Source organism: Lissotriton helveticus, chromosome 3_1 (assembly GCF_964261635.1).
Source record: "Lissotriton helveticus chromosome 3_1, aLisHel1.1, whole genome shotgun sequence".
Classification (NCBI taxonomy): Eukaryota; Metazoa; Chordata; class Amphibia; order Caudata; family Salamandridae; genus Lissotriton; species Lissotriton helveticus.
The window spans coordinates 1,163,709,310-1,163,726,192 of record NC_136061.1 but is presented as its reverse complement, the minus strand read 5'-3'; positions in this window follow the sequence as shown (position 1 = coordinate 1,163,726,192).

The window sequence follows — 16,883 nt, the reverse complement described above, 5'->3', positions numbered from 1 at the left end:
TTGAAGAATGTGTATCATCAAATCAAGCTGCATGAACAGTCCAAACCACTCACAGCATTTATGACTATGGAGGATATTTTCCAATGGACCAGAAGGTCACTTGGCATGTGTTCGGCTACAAGCGTTTTTCAACGCATGATTAGTGAGTAATTTAAGGACATGACCAACATTGTTTACTTTCAAGATGGTATTCTTGTATTTGGGGGTACGTTTGAACAACATAATCAGATTCTCAGACGAGTTCTACTCACGATAAAAGAGACAGGGTTTTCAGGTTTTCAGGTTTTCCCGTCTTTATTTCGATTCATAAAATAATCGTTAAAGACAGACATTTAACAAACATTACTTAAAAAAATACATAATCTTTAAATTCATAAAACTAGAACTAAATGACAAAATAGTCAAACCTGAGAAGAAAATTACTAAGATTAAGCTCATGAATAAAGAACGCTAAAGTTTACAGATAAATTCCAGGCAGTTTTCGATAACATGAGCAGAAATTAAAATTGAAATTGACAGCCTGATGTGGTGGTGCTCGGTACATCATGGAGGAGCATTAGCATGATCAGTGCAATAGTTATATTATGGTTTCAACCTTAATATCCAAGCCCATCCCAGATATTTGGCCAGGCACACTGAAATAAACTCAGAGGTGTTAGTTGTTAATACACGAATAGCCTCTTCGGATTTTCTTATGGGCATGCGCTGGAACAGTGGCTTTAACCATTTGGCTCTAGGTGCTGAATATCTAGGGCAGACAAACAAGAAATGTCCTATAGTTTCCTTGTGGCCAGGGCACCATTTGCAATGGTCCATGGTACTCATTTTCCAAGTTTTAGTGAATACATTCAACGGCAATGCACCCACCCGAAACTGGTGGTAGAGTTTCCTGTCCAGTGTTTTGGAGATTGAATCCCAATAAAATTCACGGGACGAATCCAACTTAAATGACAGGAACCTACCCGTGAGATTGGTGCAGCTTGAGGCATTAACTCTAGACTGGCGGATCATGGCCCAGTACAGTTCCTTGAAAGCTAGTTTAGATGGAAAAGTGCTGGTGGAGGGGGATATCCAAAGTTGCTCTAACCCCATATCCGTCAGGATAGATTTTACCATTTTGAACCATTTAATTTTTCCTGAACCCCCAAGTGACCTAACTTCAGCTACCTCGTTGGCGAATCGGGTAAGTTCAGGGGTTATCCACAAACGCCTCCAAAAAGCAACCATCTAAATCTGGCCATCTCATTAATCGGGGGGCAACCCATGTCCAAGCAGAGAGGGATGGAAGGGGTTGACTGTGGAAAACCCACTAGGTTACGCAGGAATTTGCATTGTATTTTAAACAGACCCATGAGATCCATATAACCCCACAAATCTGCACCATATAAAATTGCTGGGTTAATTTTGGCGTCATAGATCTTGAGAGCCGGACAAACCCGCTTAGTGATAGATCTTTTTTGTTCACTTAATAGACAGCCGGTAAGGCGGGCAAGCTTTAGATGTTGTGCTTCGACTTGTGCTTTCCATCCCAGGCGGCTGTCTAGAGTGACCCCTAAATACACCATATTCTCCACTTGATCCAGTTTAACACCACCCATATTAACAGTGCACCGGACAGGACGATTCTTTGTTAGTACCATAAACTTGGTTTTCCCGACGTTCACCTTAAGGTCGCTGATGACACAAAACTCCCCAAACCGGTCCAATGCCCGCTGTAGGCCGGAGCGTGTCCGGGAGAGGAGAAGGGTGTCATCAGCGAAGATGAGCATCGGGAATCGCTGTCCTGCGAGCATCGGGGCGTCCGTTGGGGTATCCTTAAAAAATTTGACCACTTGGTCAATAAACAATAAAAAAAGGGTTGGTGCCAGAACACACCCCTGGCGGACACCTCGGGTTACTGGGAAATGTTCCGTCACTTGCCCCTGGCCACCCCATCTCACCCTCGCAAAATTGTCTTCATGCAATTTAATTATTAAAACTAATAACTCCTCGGGCATTCCCAATCTCCTCAACACTCCCCACAGTTTATCCCTCGGGACTAGATCGAACGCGGACTTCAGATCGAGAAACGCTGCGTAGATTGTGCCACCGCCAAGCTGGACCACCTTCCAGTAGATCAGACAAAATCTGAACACCTGGTCAATGGTACTCGTTCCCGATCTGAAGCCCGCCTGCATTGGAGATAGTATGTCCTCTAGTTCGATCCATCCTTGGACCCTACCTAAGATCATACGTGCAATAAGTTTCTGGGTTGTATCAATGAGGCTAATCGGGCGATAGTTACCAGGAATTGACCTACTGCCCTTTTTGTAGATGGGTAATATCTCAGCCCCCTTCCAGGATTTTGGTATACTTGCACCGGCGGCTATTGAATTAGCCACTTTAGTAAGGTAGGGTATCCATAAGGCGGGGTCGGTTTTAAACAGGTCTGCTGGTATAAGGTCCATGCCCGGAGCTTTCCCTCGCATTGTAAGACCTATAGCCAATTCGACCTCTTTTTCCGAAAAGGTAATAGTCCTAATTTGTAAGGGTGGCTGTAATGCCGTCGCCGTGATGCTGGGGGGGTTGGGGTTCTCGGCACAAAACTGGGTTGAATAAAATGTTACCCATTCCACGGGGGACACATGGTTTACAGGAGTGCGTGCATCCGGATCTTTACCCCATTTAACTGTTTCCCAAAACTTAATGGGGTTATTTGAAGTAGCAGCCTCCAATAAATCCGACCAATGCTTATCCTCCCACACCCGCTTAGCTTCCCACTGCGTTTTCTTATAGTTTACTCTAGCTTCTTTCACTGAGATCATTACTCTGGACTTAACTGCCCTGATAAGTTTGGTATGGGCTTCCCTACATTTATTGTTATACCATTTCTTGGGACAGATTGGTATTTTAGGGTTTGCCTGGGGCCGTGGTTTTGAAAGTAGGGATTTGAGGTCAGCAAAACAACGATTGTGGAGGTTTATAATATTGCTGGCCATTTCGGGATCGACCCCCAGATGATCATGTGCCAGCATCTCACTAAGTGTGTTACTGACTTTTATATTTACCTTATCCCTTAAAGTAACATCCTCCATGATTTTGGACCATTTTAGTCTCTTCCTGTCATTGGTTAGGAAGGCATCCCCAGGGTTTTCACTTAGACGTGAGAAATGTACATTTTTATTGACAGGGTGGAGTATTTGGGAAAATATATATCTGCTGAAGGTGTTAGGCCAAAGGAACATATTTTGGATGCTATTTGGTTAGCTTCCACACCTGATGACAAAGATAAATTGAGGTCCTTCTTAGGTTTCATTGAATCTTATTCAAGAGTTGTACAAAGATTTTCTAAGAAGACTGAGACTCTAAGGTTGCTCTTAATGAAGGGCGACACTTTTGAGTGGGAGAAGCAGCAACAATATTGTTTTGACTTGATCAAAAAGGAAATTTGTGGGGCTGGTATTCTTACACCTTTTGATACTAAATTAGGGTCCATTCTTACTGTGGATGCCAGTGCCACAGGTCTTGGGGGGTGATGGCACAAGGTTATGATGGGCATGACAAAACCGTGGCATTTGCATCCAAGATATTGACTGATTCTGAGAAGAATTATTCTGTTATTGAACGGGAAACCTTAACGGCAGCCTGGCTTTGTGAGTATTTTAGAACTTACTTATGGGGTTCCAAGTTTATTTTAGGATCTGATCATAAACCCCTGGTAAAGGTACTATTGCCGGGAGGAATGAGTAAATGCTTGGTGAGACTTGCCAGATTGGCTGCTCTTTTAGAGGAGTACTGTTATAAAGTGGAGCACATCCAGAGATGGGAAACATTTGGGCGGATCGTTTATCCAGACGGTCTGTAGAATGGCAGAAAGTGGATGGGCCATATGTTTTGGTGAAAGAAATAGAAGTGGCTGTAGGTTCAGTCCATGATGTTTTGAGTGTGGTAGGAGCGCATGCCATTACATAGCAGGAATGGATCAAAGAGATGGAGTCCCAATGTTACCCTGCGGGAAGAAAGACGGTTAGTGTTGCAAGGAAGCAGGAGAGAGAGTACTGTGTCTGTCTGTGTCAGGTCTTATCTAAAACTTTTAGATGAGTTGTCTGTGTGTGGTGATGTCTTGGTGATGAGAGGTAAGCAATTCATTCCTCCTCAGGGCTTGAGGAACAAACTTATTGAAATAGTGCATGAGGGGAACTTAGGGCAAACTAGAACAAAACAGAGGTTGTGTGTGGGCCGGTGTTGGCCTGGGATGGATGTTGAGGTAGATACATGGGTGGAAAGGTGTGGTGTTTGCAAGGAGAGTGAGATGCTTGTGAGAGTGGGAGCGCAAGTGGGTTTGGGGCATATAATTGATCCTGAGCAACCTTGGCATACTCTTTGCGTAGATTTTATCAGCCCTATGAATGAATTGAGAGGAGCTTTGAGATTTGCCATGGTAGTCGTGGACGTGCATACCAAGTGGCTAATTGTAAAATGTATGAAGGAGATTACACCAAAGCGACTGTCGGTGTATTGAGGGAGATTTGGAGTGATGAGGGTATACCATCATTATTACAGATAATGGCATGCAACTGACTTCTCAGGAAATGCGAGGGTTCCTAGAGGCTTCTGATTGATGAGGGTAACGTGGACAAGCTGATGGTGCAAGAGAGGGAAGAGAAGAAAATGGAGGCAAGAAAGAGATGGTTTGATGACAGAAAAAGAGTTAAAGCTACCAAAGTGAAGGTCGAAGATCGGGTGAAAACCAGAATGCCTGGAAGTTGTAGAAGATTTTATGGGCTGATACAGGTCTTAAAAGTGTTTAAGAATGCAATTAAGACAATAGATACGAAGGCATTGAATCTGTGGTGAACCATGGGATGGAAGGCAAGGTGGATGAAGGGATAGAGGAAAATGAAAGTGGGCGGAAGGAGTAAGAGAGGGAAGGTGTGGGTTTGAGATGAAGTTTTAGAGAGGTAATGCGTCCGAAATATTTGGAAAATTATGTTCATAATAATACATCTGGTTCATTGTTTTTCTCCATTAGGATTGTAATTTTGTGTTGTTATATTCGTTGCCTCTCTCATTATCATCCTAGGTATATATTTTACTTCTCCATTGGTTTCGTAATTTTTGTTTTTTTTTACATTTCGACTACTCTTTTAGTTCTTTGGTAGGCTTGTCTTTTTTGAATAATTATGCGAGAGGGAGGTGTGTGGTAACTGGTAATTGTCTTGTGCGCCCATGCTGAGCTTAAATCTAACTACGTAGAATGTGATGGTGGGGTGTTCTATTAGAATTTCTACTTGGGTATGTTCTAATGCAATGTATTTTTATGAAAAGTAAACAGCAGCTTGCCCTTGGCGGATGGCTGGGATGTCTCTCCTATGACGTATACTTATTAAACCTCTCATCGAACCCTTCTGCATCTACTGTGCATCTCATTTGGAGAAGAGACTACTTTGTAAGAATCTCTAATATCAGTCTCTAAAATGCCACCTATATATTTCATTTCTTAACCCATTTTAGCATCGATTGTTTAAATGATGCATATTAGCAATGGGCACCGCATTACTAATTCACTCCATATTAACCCAAACTTCCATTAATAAGCATAAGTTTCATTATTACAACTTCGTTTACATATATTGATATTATTCCACATATGTTTTCTTCATCTCACTTTCTAAAAGCACACTTTTACAGTGCGTCTACTACATTTGTGTCTGTTTCATGTATCCCAATCTGTCCTGTGTAATGAAAAATGTCAACCTTTTCGTGTACTTTACTAAAAAATGTGTTGCGTATTATAATTTTCAAAATCTCACTGCATCAATGGCATGGGCTGCCAGTGTTGACAAAGAAATTCCGCCTGCTCTACCGAGCGGCCTCCCCCTACTCTCCTCCTTCCTTCACCTCAAAATCCATCTGACGCAGGTGTCAGCATTTGTACTCCGGCAGTTCTTATTATTTCGCTCCATTTCATCTGTTCAACTATCCACTTTCCAGCTAGGCTCTCTAAATAGCATCTCAATTTCCCAAATTTGAGATGTTGGATTAACCTCAGTATCCATTACATTTCCATTGCCTCCGTTGGAAAAATGAGCAGCTTGGCCCCAGGGGGAAAATGAGTAGTGTGTTTTGTGATGACACTAGCAACAGATGTTCATGTCTGCAGATGCTTGCCTTTATTCTTGTGATCTTGCAGTTCTGCATTTGTGTGCTTGTGCAAGCCTTAGTCTATAAAGTCAGTCAGCATGTGCATGAGATACAAACTTGTGTGTGTGTGTGTGTATTATTTAACTGATAACTGAATTGTGGGCTCATATTGCCATTTTGGAGAAACAGCAAACAACAGAAGCACAGACGCTAAGTGCTTTGAAAGTAAAATGAAAACCCAAGGTGCCATTTGCCAGACCCTGTTCAGGAGACCACTGGCCAGCAAGGGGCTACTGGGCCACAACCGTGGGGTTAAGGACTTTTACCACTGCTGTCCAATTGCCACTCTACTATTGCTTTACAGACTGGGCCAAAAAAAAACCTATCCGCACTTAACTCTCAGTAGTAGCGAAGAAAAGCAGTCACAAACTTTTCAGGAAGATTAGTGCTTGGGGTTACTGATGCTCAATGATAAATACCACTGCGCTAGCAACACATAAGATGAATGTCCAGCCTGGTGCTTCACTTTGTAGAAAAGACTAGTACTTTATTGCACAGAAAACATAGAATTCCACTACACAGTCAATAATACATGTCTAGGAGGTTCAAAGGTGTGAGTCTTGGGGTCTTTACTGTCTAGGCCTCCGCCTGTCTCTAGTGAGTCCCTCCTTACAACTGGTTCCCCCTTTTTAGGTTCAGAGTTTGAGGTGGGTGTAAGGGTGCAGTGTGTGCTAGGGTGAGTATTAGCACCCAGCCTCCCGGGCCAAGGCCCGTTCAGTTTCTCACCAAGTTCATAGCAGCAATACTGGGTCGCATTCGTCCCTCCTGTGGCACCTTGATCGCACCAGCAGAAGGAAGCCTCCAGGCGGCATGCAGCAGTCTTCTCTGGGGCAAAGAAAGCCAAAAGGGGAGATCTAATGCCAAAGCTTGTTGCCAGCCCCTCCTCTAATGCGCACTAGAGGGCTTGGGAAATATTGTGAGTGCTGGCGAGATGGAGGGAAGGCAGAAACCTAATGAAAGCTTGGCTTGTTTTTGTCCTGGAAGTCCTACAGGACTTTGGGCTGAGTCAGAGATAAGCATTGGGCACGACAAGCCAGGCTCGAGTCTTTAGAGGCTCACCCAGTTCTAGTTTGAAGAGACTCAGGGACACAGCTCAAAGATGATAACGAGGTGTATGATTGCAGTTTTATGATGATATAATTAACTTGGGAGAAATGGGGGACTATCAGGGCAAATCCTCCGCAGTAACTTGTATGTCAAAGTGCCCGGATGATACAAAGAAAATTAGCCCCTTGTGAAACAATTGAAAGGACGTCAATTGTTTAAGGGTGGAAGCCCTCACCCACCCAGAGGCAGCATGCTTCACCGCAGAGCCCATCCTCACATTGGTGAAAAAGACCAACAACTTCTTCTCTGACCAATCAGGGGAGCTCTTCAGGGTAGAAAAGTCCATTCCAGTGGATGTGGGAACCTCAATGATCTGGAGTGGTTATGATGTGTGGCTAATGTACAGAGAAGAACTGCTAAAACTACATTCTGGTAGGTCAGAACATGTCCCCGTGGGTAGGATGGAAATCTTTTTTCGGGGATAATTTAAAAGGTTGAATTATTCCCCTTAAAACAAATTTTCAATCCAAAATTCGAAATATTTCTCTTTAAAGGATTTTAATCCAAAGGGTTGAATTATTCTCCTAAAAAAGATTTTAATGCAAGGGTTGAATTATTTCTCTATTTTTTTATCATATCCACTGGGGACTAATTTAATGGGTGGATTTCTGCGTGTGTTCAACACTTGAGGATTATTAATAAAATCCTACTTTTCGTCTCTAATCCATCCTGGTCAATGTTTATATTAATTTCAAACTTGAATATGCTAATGGCTGCTACATAACCATTCCTGTCGTCTCCAAGGGGTATAAGATATGGCAGTTAGGCTGATACGTAATTTATCAAAAACTATTGGGTCTTTGAAGCCCGTCGATCCCTTAACCGGTTGTTAATCAAATACAATTCAAATATTTGCTACAAAACTGCTCATAATAGGAATACAATGTTTCTTCAGAAATTGCTTTCCAGGTACCCTACTCTGTGCCACCTCAGATCTAGCTCTAATTGTTGCTTACTGTTCTGGGCTTCAAACGAATTAGAATCAGGTAAGTGCTTTTGTACATTTTCCATTGCAGCTCCTTGCTTCATTAAATATCTCCCACTTCATCTTTGTCATGTACAGAATCATTCCCAGTGCAGACGGCACTGAAAACGTATCTTTTCTGTTGAGACTTCTGGCTCCTCTATCAGTCCCTTAGTATCTTGGGTGACTGTTCAGTGCTTTATAAGTTTTTATTAATTTGTTCTTCAGTCTCTGAGTTTGTTCTGCCTCTGCTTCAGTCGATTTTTCACTGGGGTTGCCTGCCGTGTTTCCTTTGGCAGTTCGGGCTGGACTGTTCCCATGAGGCACAGGTCAGACTGATTTGCATATGGCCTGTCTGAACTGGGGTGGTGGAGTGAACTAAAGAATGTTGATGGATTAAACCCAGATCAGTTGACTGGGGTGAGTGTTTGATTTGCTCAAACGCTCCGTCCATCATCCCCTTTGGTATCGCTTTGTTCGCCCTAAGTTGACAGGGTATGCCCAGACGTGGGTCCCTAGCTCACTCGGCGACTGGATTCAAGATAGCCTGGCTAATGAGGATAATGAACCCGAAACCGGTCCCAGGATGCTTGTTTCTGGTCCAGGGATGAAATGGCTTGGCAGTTCCGGCTGAACTGTTCCCGTGAATCACAGGGTCAGACTGATTTGCAAATGGCCATGTCTGAACTGGGGTGGTGGAGTGAGCTAAAGAATGACGATGGATTAAACCCAGATCAGTTGACTGGGGTGAGTGTTTGATTTGCTCAAACGCTCCGTCCATTATCCCCTTTGGTATTGGGGTGTTTCCTATGCCTGGTCGATATATAGCTTCAAAATTCTAGTGTCGTAATTGAAGCACCCACTTTTCTCTGTATTCCCTTTTCTTTTCCCTGGCTATCTAGATGTCGCATGAATTAACGGTCTTATGGCCAGATGCATGACCCATTTTTGCAGTCGCAAACGGGAGATCGGCCCGTTTTGGACTGCAAAAAAGGGTCCTGGCATGCACAAATGCTACTTTTTGAGTTACTGACTTGCAAAATAGAATTTGCAACGCTCGCTATTAGGAAGGGGCATCCCTTCCTAATAGCGAGACTCAATGCCATGTACTATTGTTTTGCAACCGCATTTGCGACCGCAAACCACTTTAAGTTTACCACCTACTTCAAGTAGGTGGTAAACCACTTGCAAACGGGAAGGAGTCCCTAGGGGACCCCTTCCACTTTGCGAGTGTGTGCGAAAATATTTTTTAAAAGCAGGCAGTGGTCTCAGGGACCACTGCCTACCCTTAAAAAATCAAACTGAAAAGTCACTTGCCTCATGAATATTGATGAGGCATGCAATTTGCGACCCCATTGAGAAACCCAAACAGTGTCTGAGACACTGTTGTACATTCACTTTTGCAAGTCTCAAATTGCGAATCGCAATTTGAATCAATTTGCAACTCACAAAAGTGAATGGTCGTACATCTGGTCCTTGGTTTCCAGCATTTTAAAATGTTCTCTGACAAAATGATCAGTCTAAGTTCACACACAATGTTCTATAGAAAGGATAGAGTCATAGCACTCACTAGCACCTAGAGTGACGGCAGGCAGGCAAACTAAGATGGCCAGGCAGGCAGTAGGTGTACCTTCCACAGCTCAAGCAGCAGAAAGGCCATGAAAAACATCTCAAGCTGCTTGCTCTCATTTCAATTAGAGCAGAGAGAAACAACTGCCCATGTCTCTCCATTCTTATCAGTCTTCTGGCATGATCACAAGTTACCACTAGAGTAAGGATGTATCCTTCATTCAGGACACACCGACCTCTCTCTGTGGATGCAACTGTGAAGCCCCATGGACAAAGGAGTGAGACCTGATCCTAGACTCCACAAACTGATGAGACCAGCTGACCCTGATTGAGTCAGATGATAGCGACATGTCAAAGGGGGATGGATGTGAAATCAGTTAAAGGTAGGGTCAAAGGCCTGGAGTCAGTACTACAAAGTGACTAAGCAGAGGAAGAGTCATCCAATTTAAGACACCATGGGATATTTGGCCTGAGACAGCGCAAGTGAATAATGCAGCGTCAACACCTGGAGGAAAGGAAACAATTTGCACCAGTAGGTGTCCCTAGTTGGGCTCGTTCTAGGAGCAGTCATATATAACAAAATAGTTTTGCCTTATCGGATATCAAGATTGTATAGTTTTTTGGATTGAGGGAACCAATGGAGCTTTGGAAATCTGTAAATAAAGTGGTTGGGAGCAGACGTATGCCACTAGTTGTCCTGCATTGGAGTTACCATATTTGCAGGTCATCTGGAGATTAAACTGGGAAAACCCCTCAACACACTCCCATAATTTGTAAGAGAATCATTTTGGCAGAGGAACTCATGTATTTATTTAAACATGTATATACTGCACATGGACCAAAAGGTATTAGGGCCCTTCACATTGAAAAATAAGAGTATTACAGGGATTACAATATGATGGGGTACACAGACGGCCCTGCCACTCTGCTGCTCTGGCATTTTTTTGCTGAGCTGCTGACTAGGAGCCTGCTTTGAGAGCAAGATGGGCTGCCATAATTCATCATGCCCCCAAGGCCTCATTATATACATGGCCTTATACAGTACGGGTTGGTTCCAACATTGCTGCTAGGGCTGATTTTGATTTCCAGTCTGACCCTGATGAAAGGGATTTCAAGCAATTAAAAACATTAGAGAGGCAATCAAAAACAGTAGCACCATTACTGTAAATTCAAGAGACAATTTGCAGAGATTAATTGAGGTATTGTCTGAAGAGGTGGACTTTTAGATTTTCTGAAAGATGATGAGCAGGGTCAAGATTCTAAGATTGGGGCAAAGGCTTCCAGGCTGTGGTTTTTAAATTTCAAGGAATAAGGGGAAGATTTCCCCCTAGCCTCCCTAGATGGTAGTTCTGCTAGGCAGGGTGGGGAGGCATAGAAAGGTTTATATTCAAGGAAGCATTTTTTACACAGAGTCCCTTGTCATGATGGCAAACCAGAGGAGGTTGTGGAGCATTGGGAGTCATGCAATGGTAATTCCTAACAAATAAACGGGTCTAGCAGCCAAGTGTAATACTGCTTTGAGTTGAGCAATGGATGTTTGCTGAGCTATTGCTAGTATGGTATTTCAGAAGTTTAGCCTTCTTGAGATTATTAAGAGTGGTTAGCTATTGTAAGCTGATCTGTGAAGAAAGACTGACATATTTTTTATAAGGTGTGGGGGTTAGAATTAGTTAGTTTTGACACCTTCTTTTATGATGGATTATTTTAAGAGGCCACTTTAGAGCAAAGCCTAATAATTTGACTGAAGGGTTGGAGTAGGTGGAAAACCATCTAGTGATAATTGGCTAAGAAGGCTAGGGCCAAATTTACTTGAAAAAGAAGGAATTCAGATGTATGGGTGTTGAGAGGAAGGAAGGCTCCTGCATCCATGTTTGAAGTTGGAAAAGACAGTTTCTTAGGTTGGGGATGTTGAAGATTCTCAAGATTTCTAAGCAAAATATTGTATGGTATAGGTTTAGGATTCATTGCTCCGTTTACTGATTGAATAGAGTGGACTGTAAAATAGACCTCTGAGCAATGTTGCATACCAATGTGGCTGTAGTGCAAATGTGAGCTCTGATTTTCAATGTTTGATATCTATTTGTCAGAAGGATTTGAACCATTGTAGAACCTTGTGTTAGAATCCCAAGTGGTCCTTGGGTGTCTGATAGCCTGCCATGGTTGATTCCATGGTTGATTGTATCAAAGATATCTAATAGGTAAATGTAAATGTAAATGTATGTAAATGTATAGGCATTTATATAGCGCACTACTTACCCGTAGGGTCCCAAGGCGCTTCGACCGCTGCGAAACCCTTCCTGGCTTCCCTGAGAGATGGTCCCTTAATGGGTATCTCCAGGGTGAGACCAGGCATCCCCGGCGGTCTGGTGGGGCCGTTAGTGAAAATGAGGCAAGCTAATGCCCAGAGTTGCCGAGTGTGAACGCTGATCAGAGTGGGCACCGAGGCGAGAGAATTATCGAGTCCGCTGACCCTGGTCCAGAAACCTGCCGCGCCGGGAATCGAACCCTGGTCCCGGGCCGTCCTCTGCTCTCGGGTCTGCCGCCTCTAACCAGTGAGCCACACTACTTCACTAGGTCTAACACCATGATTAAGCATGAGGCAAATTGATCCAGAATATGGTATATACATCACGCAGCAGCACCGGCAGAGCTGCTGTTCCAATATGAAGCCTGCTCTGAACCCAGCTCGGTAGTTAGCTCATGTATGCAAGATAAATGAACTGCAGCACAAAAAAAGGCTGAGAGGCAAGAATAACATTAGAGAGATGAGTAAATGTATGTTCAGATGACACAGAAAAACAGAGCTGAAGAACAAAATGCACCTGGAGCCCCAAGGGGTCCAACTGTCCATCAAAAGGCGAGGAGAATGAGAAGTACTTCTACAAAGAGGAAGAACTTAAAGGCACTAGATTGGCATTCTCTTTCCCCTCCATGGTCATAAGTCAGATGTAGCCTTTATGTAGAAACCAGGAGAAATCTACCATTGATAAATTTAAGCTTTAGATCCTGACGTATGTACATAAATACCAATTTTGAGTCATCTTAGGGGGTCCAGTTGTCAATCTCTTGAGATAGAAATGTTCCTTCCATGGCTCCAGAGTACATATAGAAAAACCAAAGGTGGTGATGGACGGAGCGTTGACAATACAAACACTCACCCCCAGTCAACTGATCTGGGTTTAATCCATCACCGTTCTTTAGCTCACTCCCCCACCCCAGTTCAGACATGGCCATATGCAAATCAGTCTGACCCTGTGCCTCATGGGAACAGTCCAGCCCGAACTGCCAAGCCATGTCCTCCCTGGACCAGAATCAAGCTTCCCAGCACCGGTTTCTGGCATTACAGCCGTCTTCAGCCGGGCTTGCTTGACTCCAGTGGCTAAGTGGCAAAGTGAGCAAGGGACTCAAGCAAGCCGGGCTGAAGACGGCTGTAATGCCAGAAACCGGTCCTCGGAAGCTTCCGGTCCAGGGAAGGCATGTGTGAGAAGTTCGCCTGATGTATGATGTCCACAGTTCTGTGGGCACCTTGTATCAGTCCAAACAATCCCTTATGGTGGTGGTTGTAAGTCAACCTTAAAGACAAGCTATCCTAGAGGTAGCATGGACTAAGCAGCCTAAAGGCTTAACTCAAGAGGACATGTGAAGCCAGCTGTTTTACCATATACAATCCTGTAATATCAAATGAAAGGACACCACACAAGTTATATATTATCAAAATATATGTATTTATTCTTAGAATAATCCCCACTACTCTTTATGAGCAATGAAGCACAAGCGTTTAAATAAAAGCACAGTATAACATAGACTAGTTGCACAATTTGGATGAGGCCGGTGGCCACTCAAACCATATATCAATAAAGTGGTATAACAATCACTAATCGATTGGGGGTAAGGCCTAGGGCCTTGTGAATCGCTTGGACTACACTGGACTAACAGCAGTTAGGACGGGAGTATCCCGCGGGATTCGGGTGCAGTGCCTAAAGCACAAGCTTGCACCAATGTAAAGTCAATAGTGCGTAAAAGTTATCGAGTTACAGTTTTAAGAGTCTTCCGACTGGACTAGAAGGACAAAACTTTAGAGTTAGACACTAGAGGTGTATACTACTACAGGAGCACCGGTGTTCAAGTGTTACCTCACCCACAGGAAGCGGGTGCACAGGTGCGAAGAAGTGTCGGGTTTCGTCACGAAGATCTAGCGTGCCTGGAGATGAAGATGCTGCAGGCGTCCAGAAGAGAAGTGTCCGGTGTGATCCAAGGGTGGATCGAAGTTGAAGAGTACCTGAAAGCAGAGGGGACAGAGTCTGGGTCACTAGCCAGTGACCAGGAAGGAACCAGGAAGGAACCAGGCAATGTCGGGCGCAATCAGGTTGATGTCGGGAGCCTTGTCTCCGCTGCCACGTGGACTCTGGGGCACCGAGGATGTCCTGGAGTGGAACACGAGCTGTCCCATGAAGGCTCTCGCTGTCGGCGGTGTCGGCTTCCGGATCGGAGTCAACAAACCTTGGCAAAGGCAACCCACACAGGATTCAAAGAAGGCTTAACACTCGGACCAGCAAGGTCAAAGCGGGTGCTCCTATTCAGGGGAGCGAGTGCCAGACTGGAGCAACCAGACCAGCTGTGTAAATTCTTAGGTTCGTCGGTTCTGGGGCCACTAGCCAACGGGCAAGCGACCGGACCAAAGCGTCGAGCAGGAAAATGCAAAAGGGCCCCACGCAGCACTCATCGAGTGTGGAGGGGTGAGCTTTAGTGCAAAAGCTGCTCGGGGCTGGAGCTTCTCAAACTCCAATGCACAGCTTCGAGGGAGCCTCGGGTGCTGCACGTTCAGCGCTTCGTTGTTCCTCCAAGATGGCCGCTCCCACGCTTCAGGTCACCTCCACGGGTCTCAGTTTTGCAGGGACTGTGGATCGGGCTGGTAGAAGGCAGGCACGCTGGGTCTTGTTGATCTCTGTTGCTTGAGTTCCGGCAGGAACTGCAACAAAGCAAACAACAAGGTGCTGGATGGTGCCTGTTTGCACAGGGTGGTCACTCCTTGACCACAAGGGAGATTCTTCAGTCTTCTACGTCGAGTAGGATGTCGAAGGGTCCAGAGTTTCATTTCATAAGTTTCAGTCAGGATAATCTGATGTGCATTGGCACTGCTCCCACCTATATTCCAAATCTGGGGGCTGGATTACCTGCTAGGTCCCTCCTACGGGTGGGACCCAGGAAGGGGGTGGTTACACCCCTTTCCTTTGTCTAGTTTGCCACCAGGACTGGGGCTGGATGGCCCCAGAACCGGTTTGACTGGAATCTGCCCAGTGACACCTTGTGTGCCCCAGGCAGTGTCTAGTTTCTTTCAACCCTCCCTGCTACAATCCACTATCTCCTGTCTGGGGTGGTGTGACACCTCCCTGTGGCAGGAGATCCTTTGATCCAGCATCCTCTGTCGAGTTTCGGTCAGCAGCAGGAGGCCAGACTCGTGTCTGTGGCAGCAGCATCCATTTTGTGATGCTGGGGCTCTGGTTAGGATTAACCGCCTTTTCAGTAAAGTAACATGTCTTCTCCCTCTAGAAGGGTGGAATGCTACCCCCGTCGCCAGAACTGGCGAGGGGGTAGTATTCCAAAGTGTATGACATCAAACACGACATGTTTTGATAAAGCCAAACCAAAGTTAGCAATAACCGCGAGGATTATAATGCACTTAAGAGTATATGGTATGGCAGTATCACTGGAACAGCAGTAAGGAAATGGTTCCGAACACTGCAGACAGGCTCAGCTCTTTCTAGAGCACCATCTCACATAAAACCAAGCACTCTGCCTCCAGGATTGTTAAGGCCTGCCATAGGAGTGCCTTATAGGTATATATGTGTCCAGATATAGGTTTAGATATAGGTTTATCTAAGGCTATATCTAAGCACGGGGTGATTACACCACCTTGCCCCAGCTGTGGGAACAGCCAGTTGTGTCGATTTAAGTACCAGCCTGGGGTGGCAAAAGATATGCTGCAGCCCCTGGTAGGCCTTGGATGCACCTATGACCTGAGCACCTATAGTGCATGGTACAGGGGCTGACAAGGTGTCCAGTACCAAATTGGTTATGTACCTATAGTACATGTCTGTGAATTTAGAGAGAGAACAGCAGGCTGTGGGTCTGATTAGCAGGCCCACAGCCACATTAAGTCGAAAACCAGTGAAGCAAAAAGCAAAAATTGGGGTGACCATAGGATAGCAGACCCTACTCTCCTACAGCATGGCTTGGCAGTTCGGGCTGGACTGTTCCCATGAGGCACAGGGTCAGACTGATTTGCATATGGCCATGTCTGAACTGGGGTGGCAGAGTGGGCTAAAGAACGGTGATGGATTAAACCCAGATCAGTTGACTGGGGGTGAGTGCTAGTATTGTCAACGCTCCGTCCATCACCACCTTTGGTTTTGCTTTGTTCGCCATAAGTTGGATGGGTATGCTCAGACGTGAGTCCCTTGCTCACTTTGCCACTGGATTCAAGCAAGCCGGGCTGAAGACGGCTGTAATGCCAGAAACCGGTCCTCGGAAGCTTGTTTCCGGTCCAGGGAAGGCATGGCTTGGCAGTTCGGGCTGGACTGTTTCCATGAGGCACAAGGTCAGACTAATTTGCATATGGCCATGTCTGAACTGGGGTGGCAGAGTGGGCTATAGAACGGTGATGGATTAAACCCAGATCAGTTGACTGGGGGTGAGTGCTTGTATTGTCAACGCTCCGTCCATCACCACCTTTGGTTTTGCTCCAGAGTACACATACCCTGCCCGACAATATTTTCATGTGTGGAACAAATAGGTTTTTGATTTGTACCTCAATGAATATGAAAATTGTGTTTAAGCACCTCCTCATTAACATGGACTGAGAACTCAGACATTGCTCTGTGTTCAAGGTTGTCACCTAAGTGTGCCTTTGTTTGAGAGAGTGACTACTGTCCTCTCTGCCTAGCTTTGTGAAACCGGTGGCAGTGGCAGCATAATTTATAATTACAGGGAAAGGCTGTTTGCCTGTCTTGTTGAGGTGGAGGTGACTACTGGACTTTCCTGTTTAAAAGGCTCTGCAAAT